Genomic DNA, 14,930 nt, shown 5'->3' with positions numbered 1-14,930 from the left:
TGGGGGTGCTCAACGTCTGATTTCACATAGAACTACCAGTTAAAACAGCCTATTACAATATACATTTCAACGTTTAATGCTGTAAATAAACATGTAAAAAGCAAAAAACTTTCAATAAATGTTTTTAAAGTGCGTGAATAAATCCAAAATTGTAACCCTAACCCTGGGTCATCAGTGCGCATGTGTAGGCGTAGCGTGTATGTGTGTGGTGGCTGAAGAGGAACACTTGCTGAAGAGACGCAGCTCCAGCTTCACTGGTGTTGTGCCGAGTTGTTCGCACCTTGACACGTGTGGCGCATGTGGATACGTGATAAGATAAATTAAAAGGGTATTACTAACTAAAAAATATGCCGACAACGACACCTAGGGAATGAGCCCTAGGACTCACAGACACAGAGGTTCTAAAAATCGGGGTTGGAGCAGAAACAAACCACAGGAGCTAAAATAAATGTTTATAAGTTTAAAACAGCCTAACTAAAACCCATGTGGTGCCACAGATAAAAAAACAAAAGCTAAATAAAAGAGAAATGTTCCGTGATTTAAAAGCTCCCGGCACGGCGAACAGTCCCTCTGGGGATTCCTCCGTCCCACGTACCAGCAGCTCCACGGGTCCTCGCCGCTCGTCGGTTTCCTACAACAGAGGAAGCACTGGCGAGTAGTGTGCTCACATCAGTCAACCTGCACCCTATGCCTCACAACCCCGACTCTGCAGCCCTCCCATGCCTGGTCGTCTGTGCCACCTGGCTTAAGATACGTAAACTGTTACTCACGGTTTCCCCGGGCGACAGTTGTACTGTTCGCCCAGGCCTGAGTGGAAGCGCGTTGGCGGACACTGGCTGCTCCGGTCGTCTACTCGTGTTGCTCCTGGCTCTGCCCGAATCAGCCCGGCATCTCCTTGCAGGCCTCTATAGCGACTGCTCTCACAGTCGCCCGCTGCCGCACCGGTTCCGTCCAATCAGTTACTTCCCCACAGGTCTCTCATAGCTGCCGTCCTCCTGCTCGATGCCCCCCTGCTCAGCGCTCAACAAGCTAGCCGACTTTCCCTGCTGCTCTCTTCGCTCTTCTCTCCGTCGAACCTCCATCTCCTCTGCCTGCTTCCCCGCAGTCACACTCCTTACCGGCCTACATCCTTCATCCGTGTCGTCGTGTTCCTCGCTCCCTCGCTCTTCCTACTGCCGTTGCTTCACTTAAAAAGGAGTCCTGTCCAATCCGTTGCCGGCTTCCACACTTGTTGCTCATTATGTCATCAGTGGAGGTGTGCGGTTTAAGATCAGTCCAGCCAATAAGTAAAACTTAAAAAACACACATACATTAAAACACACCACATGCGATAAAAGAGAGAAAAAAGGGTCTTCAAAAAGCCTCAGTTTAGCTGGAAATGTGCAGTGTAAGTTGAATGAACAGAGACTGCAGCTCTGCCACCATGTGCTACTGTATATAATATATATGTAAATAAAATGCAGTATTCTACTTGCCAGAAAGTGATTGCAGCCTCTCCTTGTTGATTAAAAGGTAGTTTCTGCTTCAAAATGACTTGATTTCATTCAGAAGAGTTATATTTGACAGATCATAAAACCCCTATTTTATTTCATAGATAATAACATTATATTTTTTAATGACACCAAACCAAAAATGTCCCCAGCTTTCATTTCAGAAATCTGATCACCTCAGTCTGCAGCTCACATAATTATATTTTTATAAAACAGCATGAGAATTGAAAAAGGCTAAAAGCTAGTTGATGAAGAAAGTGGAACATTTAGCAGCTAATCAGCCAGATAGATTTCTCGGGAGTTGGTGGAGGCCAAACCAGAGCTGAAAGGAGAGTGTTGCTGAATACTGCTCAATAAAACAAATGAGTCCAGGCTTTTCAGACATTTTATCTTCAGAAATGTAAGTGCTAAATGAACGAACAACATTCAGCTCATTTAGGTTTAATTTAAATCTCATTCAATGATCAATCCATTTACACAACAACATTATGTTTGCATGCACAAGAGGACTGATGTGTTTTGCTACAAGACAATCACTGGACCTTGGTAATGGACCGACCCGATAACAGGCAGGTAATCGATGTTCGCTGTTCTGTTTTCCATCCAAAAAGCAGCGGGCCTTTGTGTCAACAGAGACCGTCTCGTGTTACGTATGTAACCCTTGTTCCCCGAGAAGGGGAACTCAAACTGCGTCGGTGACGACACTATGGGAACGCCTCTGGGCGTGGCAGGGCTGAACTATGAATGAAAGCCGAGACGTTCCCCTTCGAGGGAACTGGAACTGCATCGGTGACGACACTATGGGAACGAGATACCCACTTAGGCCGCGCCGAAACCCCGCCTGCCCCCAGCGTGCAGAACCTGACGGCACGATTAGGAGGAGAGCGCACGGGTGCCGGGTGCAGAAGGAAGGTCCAGACTGTAAAACTGGATGAAAGTGTGAGGGGTGGCACAGCCAGCCGCGTCACACAAATCCTGGAGTTACGCCCCTGCGAGGAGGGCCCTAGGAGCCGCCATGCCTCGAGTAGAGCGCGCCCTTATGGCCATATTTGAAGGCAAACCTCTCTCAGGGGGAGGAAGCGGGTCCCCCTACTTGAAGTTTAAGGACCTCTTCCCCTGGGCCCGCCGAGACTGAATGACGGTTCTCAGATCCGTCTTCTCGGGGGGCTGTGGGCGAGAGCGCCGTCTTGCGTCCCAGGTTGGTTGAGGGAGATCCCGTGAAGCGACGCTCTGCTTCTGGCTGCGGCGGTAGGTGCTGGACGAAAGCTGCGTCTGCCTTTCCTGAGCCGTCGCGGTCCTGGAGCCTGACCGGCGCGGGAGATATCGCTCAAATGCCTCTCCCTGACTTTTGGCGTGCTGGAACTTGTTGACGACAGCATCCACTGCTTTGCCAAACAGGCCAGTAGGCAAGAGGGGCGCATCCAGGAGAAAAGCCCTCTCCTTCCCCTGGATGCCTGAGAGGTTGAGCCACAGATGGCGCTCCGTAGCCGCCAAAGCCGCCATGGATCGACAGATGGAACGGACCGTTTCCTTGGTCACACGGAGAGCTAAGTCCATCGCTCTACGGGCCTCAGTCAGGTCCTCCTCAGAGGGACCTCCCCCTAAGTCACAGTCCCGAAGGAGATCGGCCTGGTACGCCTGCAAGACAGCCATCTTGTGCAGGCTGGCACCAGCTCGACCCACTGCCATGTAGGCCTTGCCCACCAAATCGGATGTCATCCGACATGGCTTGGTGGGGAGCGCCTGTGTACGGAGGGATCAGACGAGATTGGGAGAGAGGTAACTAGCCAGCGCCTCCTCCACCCATGGCATCGCTCCGTAGCCGTGCTGTCTGATCTCAGTCACGTTGCCGTAGTCCAGTCGGGGGGACGTAGACAGCTGTGCAGAGAAGGGTTTGTTCCACGATCTACACAACTCGTTGTGAAAAAATTGTACGGGCCGACGCGGGGGTGGCGCTCGGTGTTGCAGAAACTGCTCGTCCAGTTTGCTGCCCACCAAAGGCTGCTGCACCGCCTGTTGCCAAGCAATGTGCGCGGTTTGCCTTCACCCATGGCCGTAAGGGCGCAATCTACTCGAGGCATGGCGGCTCCTAGGGCCCTCCTCGCAGGGGCGTCACTCCAGGATTTGTGTGACGCGGCTGGCTGTGCCACCCCTCACACTTTCATCCAGTTTTACAGTCTGGACCTTCCTTCTGCACCCGGCACCCGTGCGCTCTCCTCCTAATCGTGCCGTCAGGTTCTGCACGCTGGGGGCAGGCGGGGTTTCGGCGCGGCCTAAGTGGGTATCTCGTTCCCATAGTGTCGTCACCGATGCAGTTCCAGTTCCCTCGAAGGGGAACGTCTCGGGTTACGTATTTAACCCTTGTTCCCCGAGAAGGGGAATGAGACACTGCGTCGGTCCGCCACACCTCACCCCGCCTGGAGTGCCTTGCTTCATAGAAAGGGCTATTGTGTCCTGTGTGCCGGCGTGCTTATATACCCCTCCGGTTACGCCATCACACACTACCGTTCTAGTAACACCAATAGGATTGGAGTAGTTTCATTCATAGTTCGATTCATCAATCGATTCGTCTCTTCAGTACGAAGAGAAAGAGCTCACTCGCAGTCCTGTAGGATGTTCTGTTCTCAAGCTGTGGCCTGTAAAACATGGCAGTGCTTTTGGTCATTTATATTGACTGTTTTTATCAATATTTCAAAGTTTTGGAAGCTTTATGTTATTTGGAACATGGTTGTGTGGAGAGAAATAATGTTTGAAGATGAAGATAACATTTACTATAAACAGTAAATATGGCCAAAACATTCGCCTGCTATATTTTTAAAAGATTGTGTAATAACTGTTGTATATCAGTTTCTTTTCATCAAATTTACAGTTACAATTGTATTCCAGGTGTATTAGAAGATATTCAGGTGCATTATAGTCTACCTTTTGATGGTTTATGTTTTATTGCATTAAAATAGCTTTTTTTTTTACCAGGCGAGGATGAAAATATTTTTTCGGTATTTCATCTCCATGTAATCTGTAATGGTAAAATAAATGTGTTAATGTACAATGGATTTATATTCCTTAGCTTCTGACCTTTCAAAGGACAGCAGAATTATGCATCTAGGCCAAATGGTTGAGGAGATTTATTTTGGGTTTGTTATTTTAGGCATTCTTCCTGGAAATAGGTGCCAGGGACCATACAACCAGGTAATTCAACTGAAGATACACGATCAATATTATTATTATTACTATATACACTGTATGTCAGCCATGATAAGAAGGAAGCAGATTAGAAAGGGAGACAGAGTAAAATGGGTTACTTGGAGGAGAAGTATCACATGATCGCCACAATATGCTAACCCTAAATGTGTCCTTCTGTTGTTTGTTTGCCTTGTCTGCCAAAGTGGCGGATGACCTGACAATTTACCTGTCAAATCTGGCGGGTGCTAATTTCAGACCCTGCTCACAGCGCTTACTTAGTATTGTTGTGTACAGGGATCTGCAGATATTATAAAAGATTCAAAATGAACACGCTATATAATTTACATTTATTTAGTGACTAAATAAACTTTGCTTTCTATGTTATCTCTTTTAAATATGCGTCTGGAGTTAAGTATCTTTCACACCAAAGGCACGCATCTTCCACTGCCCCATCACCTGTGAGGTGGATGGATTATCTCGGCAAAGTGCTCACTAACGCAGATTTTGACAGATTTGTGAATAATATTTTAGAGAAATAGGCCTTTTGTGTACATAAGGAAAGTCTTATGTCTTTGAGTGCAGCTCATGATGAATGTGGGCAAAAACAAAAGTGTTGTTTCAGTGTCTAAACATTGATTAATCTGTTTTCACACGCGGTTTCACACATTTATTAAATGCTTTTTTAAAACTCTTGACAAACACAAATCTACCAGTGTGCTCATTCAGAAAAGCTCCAACACTCAGTGATATAAACTCACAACCTGAACTCAATTAACACTCCAATTCTCCACGTCCTCACTCACCTGTCAGGCTCTCCGGATGAATGAAACGGGGCCACATGAGGGTGCATTCAACATTCTGCACAGTGTTTGTTCTGGTTAACAATGTGTTCTCTCACAGATGTAGGTGATGGAGGTGAAAACCAGCCAGAGCAGTGACAGTATATTTAGTATTTCGGCTTTGAAAAAATTATCAGAACAGTTTCTATAACACGTACTGAAAATACAAATCACTAACTTGATCTCAAAATGTATTAGACATTTAGAGTAAAGAATCTATAATACAGAAATGTCGACCTGAAAAAAGCTCTAATCAGCTAATTAATTCACAACACGTGCACAGGTCTCCTGAGCCTTTGATCTCTGTCTGGTTTGAAAGCTCACAATGAACTTTTCCACAATTTCCAATTTTGTTTTAGATGCACCTGTATTTGTCATATGTGCCGAATGATAGTGCACATTTTTTTGTTACGCAACACTTCACAGTCAGAATCATGTAATGTTTTTGTTTCTGTTAAAATAATGAGTTTAAAAGTGTTATAATTTCCAGCATTGCAAGTCTTTCTGAATTTTTGATCATGACACTTACTGGTTTTGTGTTTACACAAACTTTATGCTTAGATACAGAATGTAAAGTCAAAGATGCAGTGCAGAAATCCCAATCATTAGTCTTGTTATCTTATCAAATGTTGACTTCTGTGAAATGTTTTTTTGTATATATATATATATATATATATATATATTTTAGGGAAATGTGTTCAGTGTTATGATGCTCTGAACTTGATACAGTACCCAGTGTTGTTTCTGTTTTATATGCTGAGTCAAATAAGGGTTTTCTTGCAAGAGTTTTATGCACATTGTGAACAAACTTGTTTTCTTTGATAGTGTTTCAGCGCTGAATTTATTTATTCCGTTGCCAAACTGTGTCCTTCTTGCATCTCTCATTCGGGTTTTTGTCATGAGAACTGTTGTGGTGGATGAAATGAGTGATACTCTCTGAAGCGATCTGTGACTGCATGTGCTTTCACATTTTTCCTATAAATGCTTATTTTAATTACTTTTCCATGTCTGAAACTGAATCAATGGAGAAACTAAAGTGATTTGATTTGCAGACAGTTTGTCCCGCCATCTTGAACACAGGTCATTAAAAAGACAAAATTAAACTTGATAAGCTCAAATGGAGTCTTTATCAGATCACTAAAGTAGGTACACTTACATGTGATCAGCATAAAAATAAAGTTCATTATAGTACATATACTGTTTATCAGGTTTATGCATTTTACAGTTTCTGTTAGGTGCAGTTGCGAGGACCCAAAAGCTGACTCAAGGTAGGTTAGTTTCCACGATGACAGTTTATTAACAGGTTCAGGAAATGCAGAGGTGGGTGGCGTGAGTTAGAGGCGGAGAGCGGGCAGGCTGGGGGAAACCGAGCTCCAAGTTCCCTAGACAGGGCTGATAAAATGCGTCTTTGCGAGCAGAGATCTGGCAGGGAAGGCAGAAAACACAGGCAATCAGTGAGATCTCAAACTAGATTAACAAACTCTTTCTTCAACGCTAGAATTGGCCTAAGCGCCAGTTACCACAGAAGCCGGGTCTTTTAATGCTTATGGAGACGAGCCTCAGGTGTGGAGCGCCACCGGAAACCAGCTGGAACACTCCGCCCATACCACACAGGCACGATAGCTTCAGCGTTACAGCACACTGCACAGTCAGATGACGAATAACTGTTAAAAATACACACTAAACACATTTACAGCTGTTTTTTAATGTGATGTACATGCATATGCAGTACTTACTTGCAGTAGTTAACAAAATGCTGTTGTAAGCTGTATAGGAAATACATCCTGACATGTCACAGCAGGAGAAGCACAGGTGGAACGGATGACATTATGTGTCCCAGTGAGCCAAAGCAACGAAGCAGCAGGTCTCTGCACATGATTCACCTAAACAGCATGCAGACACTGCTAATGTTATTAGTTCCACCTGTGCTCTCTGGGAAATGTCAAAACAGTACAGTATCCAGTGTGTAGTATTAAACTGTTTCTGGGAGTAATTCATGTACTTTAACCATTTTGTACTGATAAACTGTGACTAGAATGCATAAACATCAAGATAAATAATTTTACCTTACTTCCCGTATCTGTTTCACCACCATTCACAACTTTTCCCCCCGCTTTGAGCAGCTCCGTCATTTCTTTTGTCCTCTGTCTGGAGGTGTGCTCATTAATGATTATTTCTTGTATTTACTGAGCAATCAGAGCTTTGTAGGTGAGATTTAGAATCAGGATGATATCTTCCTGCATAGCTAGCTAGCTACAAGAACGAAAATGGACAAAAATGTTGACAAGCATGGATGACATTTATGCCGTACAGGTTGTTGGAAGTTGTTTATTTGGAGCTTTAGAGGTGTCAGTTGGTGGTATCAAACTGAACATCTAAGTCTCAGCAAGAAAGCAGCAACACGTCCTCATACCGAAAGAACAAAATTGGATGATTGTCAGTTGTCTCAAAACGACATACAGGTGCATCTCAGAATACTAGAAGCTCGTGAAAACTCATCTCTTCTGAGAACACTTTCTCTGATGACACCTAACATGCTCCTCCTGTCCTCTTCTGTCCCCTCACAATGCTCTTGTATTGATTGCACTTTTTTGTAAACTCCTACCCCACTGATGCCACACGTGCTATGAGCCCTTACTAGTATTTATTGTCACTTGTAGATCTCTTGCTGTATTGATGCTTTGTTGATGCTTGTACGTTGCTCCTCAAATCGATTAAAGCGTTGCTGATTGGTTACCCTAAATTGTCCTTAGGTGTGAGTGTTTGTTTGTCGGTTGATGATGGGTGAAATATTTCAGGCTTTTTTTTGTATTAATCGTGACGATTACAGTTTACAGCTCAAGAAAATCAAAAATCCACCTCTCAAAATAACAGAACATTAGAATAAAGGATGGATAAAATCGACATGTTGTCCTTCTGAAAAGCTGAACAGTTCTGGAAAAGGTTGATTTATGCACTCAGTATTTGGTCGCGGCTCCTTTTGCATAAATTACTGCATCAGTGCAGTGTGGCATGGAGGCAATCAGGCTTTGGCACTGCTGAGGTGTTATGGAAGCCCGGGTTGCTTTGATTGCGGCCTTCAGCTCGTCTGCATTGTTGGTCTGGTGTCTCTCACTGTCCTCTTGACGAAGCACTGGGCTCTTTTTATTCAACTGTAAATAGCAATGGTAAATACGGTTTTCCATTCTTAATGTTTACTTGATTTCACATGAGACTCGAACCCTGAATAATAGTTTGACCCATCCGTCCACTGTGACCACCTCCTTATGTGGATTTTACAGCTCTTTATGCAACATCACATGACTTTCTCCTGTGCTCCCATCATACGGCCAGAAGAAGTCTCGGTCTAACAATAGACGTACTTAATTATGGGTCGTAACAAGCTGCTGCACAATTGATCTATTCTGTTGTTTTTCTGTTTAAGACGGGGAAAATAAAAAGGCGTATGTCCCAAAAAGCTGAACCTCTGCTTTAACTGCATTAGTAAACTCCCTGCAGCCATTAAAGAAGTTTCTGTCAACTGAAAATGTTGCTGGTGGGAAAGATAAGTCAGGTATAGTTGGATGACTTCTGAACATCTTAAAGTATAATTTTGACTCAATGAGAATGTTGAGAGAAACTGGGACAAAGTTTGATGGGAAGCATCCGCCTACAGCTCTCCTCACCTGCGTCAGTCGCGGTAAGTCTTGCCTGGAGCAGCTTCTCCAACCCACATCCATATCACCTCATGACACCTGCATTACCTGGAGAAGAGGCAGATGCGAGTGCGCAGTTAGGGGTTCCACATCTTTCATTAGCATCAGGAGAAAACAACTCCTGCTTGGGATCCGAAAGAGGGAGAGCGTGGTGGGCTGTGAACTGTGGGAGGTCCGTGGACCAGCTGAGCATCAGAGTAGCCTGGAGGAGACTGTGAGAGGGGAAGACGAGCAGCGACTGCTCTGTCTGCTCAGCTGGCAGGGCAACATCGTGCAGTGTCAACGCAGGAAAGACAAACCGTCTGTATAATTAAGTATAAAAGCAGATTTTTGGGGAATGTGGCCAATTAAGCACCTTCCCTGCTGTCTTATATTTGAAGGTTAAAGCCACTCATGAATAAAATCAAACAGGTTGGGCTGTAGTCAGAAATTTACTCAATACTTAAATGAAAGAGTGAGGTACTTGCACTTTACTTCAGTATTTTTCTTTTCCTGCAACTTTATACTTTTTATTCCACTATCTTAATTTTAGTTACTATTTACAAATTAAAACGTGAAGAACTTGTAAAATATGATGCTTTCCAACGAAGGTTAAAATCAAGGGCAACTGGACTTGGTTGAAGCTACTGGAAGACGTTTCGTCCTTCATCCAAAGGACTTCTTCAGTTCTGACTGACTGGCAGGGAAACTCAGCTATTTAACCTCAGTGGGGTCGTTGGCCCGGGTCATCGATACCGCTGGTTCGTTAGTGTTCCTTGTTGCTGTGACGACAGTCGTTACGGTCGTTAAGACTACCTGTGGCCAAGACTGAACGACCATCGTTGGTATCTTCACCTGAGGTCAGTAGGCAGTTTCAGTGTTTCTCGAATGCTGTCGTCGCTGCTGCCACAACCCTGAAAGAGCCCGAGTGTGCGTTATTATGCCTGAAAGGTTTACTCCTCAGAGGACAACTGAAATCTACCATCAGCACTGACTGGACATCCACATAATTTAGTAATAAGGATCTGATTTCTTCCTCCGCCACTGGAATGACTCCAGAATTTTGTTTTGGGCTTTTAGAAAGGCTGATGAAACAAACACCCACATTTGTGGTCTTTAGCACTTAAGTGTTATTCAGGGCCACTTATTCTAAGACCAGTTCACTATTATCAGCATTATCCAGAGCTCAGTGTATCCCACAATTCAGCACAGTCTACAGCTTCACACCAGTAATGAGGACTGACATTAATGAACCGTTATGAATAATTAGAGGTTCATGTCATGTTGGATTCAGCCTGAATCTTCAAACACCACACAGTTGTGTCAGAACATCCACAGATGGTAATCACTAAACAATAACCGCAAAACATCGTGAGGCTCTTTTTAGTTTTGAGCTCTGTCTGTCAACCTAATCTAGTTTAATGTAGTCTTTATATCACCTGGTGGCATTCTACAAAGACCTGATGAAAACTGCAGCAAGACATCAAGCTGATGGTTGGGACATCCAAAACCATAAAAATGCAAATAACTTTGACAGAGAGAGAGACAGCTGGGACGGAATATGGGAAGAGAAAGGCGGACGCTGAGGCTCTGGAGCGATTCTGATCCTCTTGTGTTTGGAGTCCTGCTGCACTGTGGACGACAAAGAGTGTCAGGTCGGTGGTTTATCACAGTCCCCCAGGAAATTACGTCTCCATCCGGATGGCTGACTGAAATAACCAGCGTGCAGGAGGGAAATCATCTCGCTGAGCTCCCTGGGTAATACAAATGCCATCCAGAGAGGGATTTACTCTCATTTCTGTCTACTGAGGGATTCTGACTCAGCCACACAGAAGAAGACACCTTCACGGCAGCAACATTTAGGCCTCCTTCACTGCGGCTGCTCAGGTGCTGACAGAGTTATCATGATAAATTGACTGTTAATGATTTTTGTTTTTGTTTCTGGCATTGCATCAACGTCTCCGTGTTTGGGTTCGACCAATCAGAGGACATTTTGACAGAGTCCTTCAGTGAGCTGAAAGCTGCCAAAGCCTGAAGAGCGATCTGAACTCGCACCGTGTGATAATGAGGCCTGACGGACACATCTGCTGCCGACAGTGAAGGAAATGAAGAAGAGGTGTTCAGGAGCAGATGTCACCCTGGCAGTCAGGAGGAACCTGAAGAGGACTTAATTGTCTCTGATACCTTGAACACAGCCTGCATTGATAATTATTGTATCTTTGTACACATCTCTACATATCTTAGGGAAACCTTTGGCTGCATATTCATAGTGTTGGTTCTTATTACCAAACCAGACAGCAGTGAGAGAAGCAAAATTCTGATCTGGCAAAGCCGCTGATAAATGTACTTGAGACAGATGTTATTTAAAGTCAGTACGTTCATCACTTGGATTTCATTCAAAATAAAAGATGGACAGTAATATAAGGGACTCACTCTTTCAGTTAAGAGTTTTATGTGGGCTTAAATTTTGTCTCAGGCTAAACTTGCCCAGGCCAGACTGCCGAACCCCATTTCAAAGCTGAAACCCGATGTTTTAACAGTTTTCCCTCCATCTTCCTCTCTCCTGTATACACATGCACAGACCACCAGGAATCTACAGCCATGTTTAGCAGCTCTGTCAGGCTGTATATTTACATCCACATCACTCTGAGCACCTGTCACATTTTTTCCTCAGAGTTGATCTGTTCGAAGCAGGAAAAATGGGCAGCGACTTTCACAAGAGCCAAACTGTGATGGCTATACGACTGGTTCAGAGCATCACCATGGTCTGCAGAGGTCAGTATATCAGAAGTGGTCCAAGGAAGGAAAAGCTGTGAACCGGCGACAGGGTCGTTGATGCACGTTGCATGCGAAGGCTGGTCCATTTTGGTCCGATCCAACAGACAAGCAATAATAATAATAATAATAATGCTATGGCTGATCACCTTCACTGCACCTGTCTTTGCTTTTTTACTTGTCAAAAACAGATAAATGTTTAAATATGTAAATAATATATTATAACAAAGATGTCTGATGAAAGGTAAAGTTCAAAGATAATACTGAGTCAAATTTAATATAAAATACACCTCCAGATCACTGAATTCAGGTGTTCCAATCACTTCCATGGCCACGTGTGTATAAAATCAAGCAGCTAGGCTGCAGACTGCTTCTACAAACATTTGTGAAATATGCCATTGGGAACAACAGAAACTTTGTGCATGGCCCCTTCCTGTTCCAACATGACTGCACACCAGTGCAGTACAAAGCAAGGTCCATAAAGACCTGGATGAGTGAGTTTGGCCTACAGAGTTTTCATAGAGGTGAGAGTGGTGCTCATGCGTCGGTGCTGAGTTGGCAGCTCTTCTCCTCCCTCTGCTTCTGAAAGAAAAAGAAACGCCCCTCCTGTTGCAGCAGGAAGTCCTCATCCCTGCGGGAGCCTCCATAATCTCAACAGCCTCCAGTGAGTAGGTCTCTGCCCCGACCCTCAAAGCCATTTCTTTATCCAGCATCTGAGTGAGCTTCATGGTGTTTTGTACAAGAGCATCCTGTATATGAAAGATATTCTCCTGAGCTTTAAAATACTTCACAAAAGTATACTTTGAATAAATATGCTTAAATGATAGTATTTTTCACAACATTTTAGTCTATTTATTAAAAATATATTTATTTAACTCTTAGTAAGTACTATTTAGGTGTACTTTGTGGAAGTGCATTGTTAAATAATTACACTTTTAATGGGTTAAAAATATTTTATCCAAACATGCTTCACTGTGTAGGCTTCTGCAAAATCTTGTAATTATTAATGTAATTGCCACATGTCTCAGCCTGATTTCCAGAAGTATGATTATAAAAAAAAAATTTAACATTAAAATGTATTTTTCAAAGCTTCTTTTCTTTATCAGAGACTCTTTGGGTAACCTGGCCCAGAAGGAAGCAGCACATGTTATTAACTTAACAAACAACAACATTTAGTGATAAGCATACTTTAAATCATAATGCAGTTATACTTGTTTCTGTGTGTAAACAGTAAACACGTGTGTACAGAGGGCCAAAGTGTGCCCTCCTGCCTAGCGCAGTGCAATCAATTGGACCAATCAGAATCAAGCTTTTCAAATCGAAAAGTGTTTACTGTCATTGAGGGGGAAGCTAGTTTTGGCCAGAAATCATTTTGTTTCTCAGGGTTCATTTGTTTTACTTTACGGTGGACACCACAGACATAATAGGAAAATAACTCAGAAGAGAAGAATATCCGTTCAGCTACCTGCAGAAGTTAAATGTGAAAAGAGCTAAAGAGTGACTGGCAAGGACAAGCAGGAGAGGACAGACGCAGAGACTGCCGGCAAAAATCGTCTTTCTTGGTAAGTTTATTATTGTTAGCAAGACAACACAATTGTATAAGTTAACTAAAGTAGAGCTCACTCTGGGTTTGGAAATATTTTCCTTGGTGGATAGCTCTGGTGTGCATTAGCTAATGCTATATATTTGTTAGCATTAACGTTGGTTAGCATTTTAACAGCTTCATAATCGAGACAGCAACTTTCGTCTGCCTTAAACAGTGTTGGGAGTAACGCGTTACAAAAGTAACACAATTAACATTACAGTAATGTATTGCTTTTTGCTGTAAATTTTGGTAATATAACATTACAGTCTCAGTAACTCTGTTACTGGAATTTGATGCATGAGATTTTAACAAGGCAGGTCTGTGCATGTGTGTGTGTGAGCTCTCAATTAACTGTTAAAATGTCCAGTGAGGTTTTTATCAGAGTAATAAATGCAACTAATATTTTGCTGTCTGTGTGCTAAAGGTTCACATTTTTATAGTCTACCTTAATACTCACATGTCCGTGTTTACAGTAAGTTATTGGTCAATTTGTCATTTTTGTATAAATTGATTCTAAAGTTAAGTTAAGATGCACTTGAAATAATTTTTTTATGTACTGTAATGCCTGACCACACAATATAATAGCAGGTGATGTTTTATAAAATACTGCTCAACTTTATGTCCATTTGTGTGGTCGTAGATCCTGTATTCAGCTTTTAAAAGTTGAACCTAACTTTAGCCAACTTTAACCAACTTAATGCTAAACCCAGAGTTGGAATTTCCTGCCTTAGCTCAAGAAACAAACAGTAAACAAAGAATAATAAAGATTTGCTATAAGAATAGAATTACAGTGTTTATAATGATACGCAAATGAAGAACTAAACTAGGTTGAAGTACTGGCCTAACTGAATATTTAAACTCATTTGCAACTGCATTTCTTTTCTTTTAGAGCTTCCTGGGATCGTTGCCTCACTCAGAGGGCCTCAAAGGACCAGCTGGACCCTCACCAGCTCAGTGTGCTCATAGGTATGTCTGGCTCCTGCACACCATCACTGTTTTTGCTCTGACTACATGTTAACGGGGTCAGACTAAATAAACAAATATTCTTGTGAAAAAAATATATTAAAAATATTGTAAATGTAAATGCTCCGTATAGCGCCTTTCTAGTCTTTTCGACCACTCAAAGCGCTTTTACACTACATCTGCATTCACCAGTCACACACATTCATACACTGGCGGAATAGCCGCCAGGGGAAATTTGGGGTTCAGTATCTTGCCCAAGGACACTTCGACACACGATTGAACCGCCGACCTTCCGATTAACGGCCAACCCGCTCTACCTCCTGAGCCACAGCCGCCCCATTATATTGTTCTACATTAAGTAATAGGCTACTTTTGCACTTCACAAATTGACTGCTGTGTTGATGTGAAATGACATGTAGAC

At 43.2% G+C, this 14,930-nt stretch overlaps 1 long non-coding RNA gene across 1 annotated transcript; it reads right to left on the bottom strand.

Moving 5' to 3' along the window:
- Positions 1-6,785: 6,785 nt before the first annotated feature.
- Positions 6,786-7,152, bottom strand: LOC119893278. The gene is made up of 2 exons (XR_005442788.1): positions 7,033-7,152; positions 6,786-6,934 (listed from the first exon to the last, which is right to left on the bottom strand). It is a non-coding gene; the product is annotated as an uncharacterized LOC119893278 (long non-coding RNA).
- Between the last annotated feature and the right edge of the window lie 7,778 nt (positions 7,153-14,930).

This window comes from Micropterus salmoides, unplaced genomic scaffold (genome assembly GCF_014851395.1).
Source record: "Micropterus salmoides isolate LMB-PRFRI ecotype aquatic unplaced genomic scaffold, ASM1485139v1 Ms_hic_scaffold_8, whole genome shotgun sequence".
NCBI lineage: Eukaryota > Metazoa > Chordata > Actinopteri > Centrarchiformes > Centrarchidae > Micropterus > Micropterus salmoides.
Note: the sequence above shows the minus strand (reverse complement) of the source record. Positions and strands in the feature narration are given on the sequence as shown.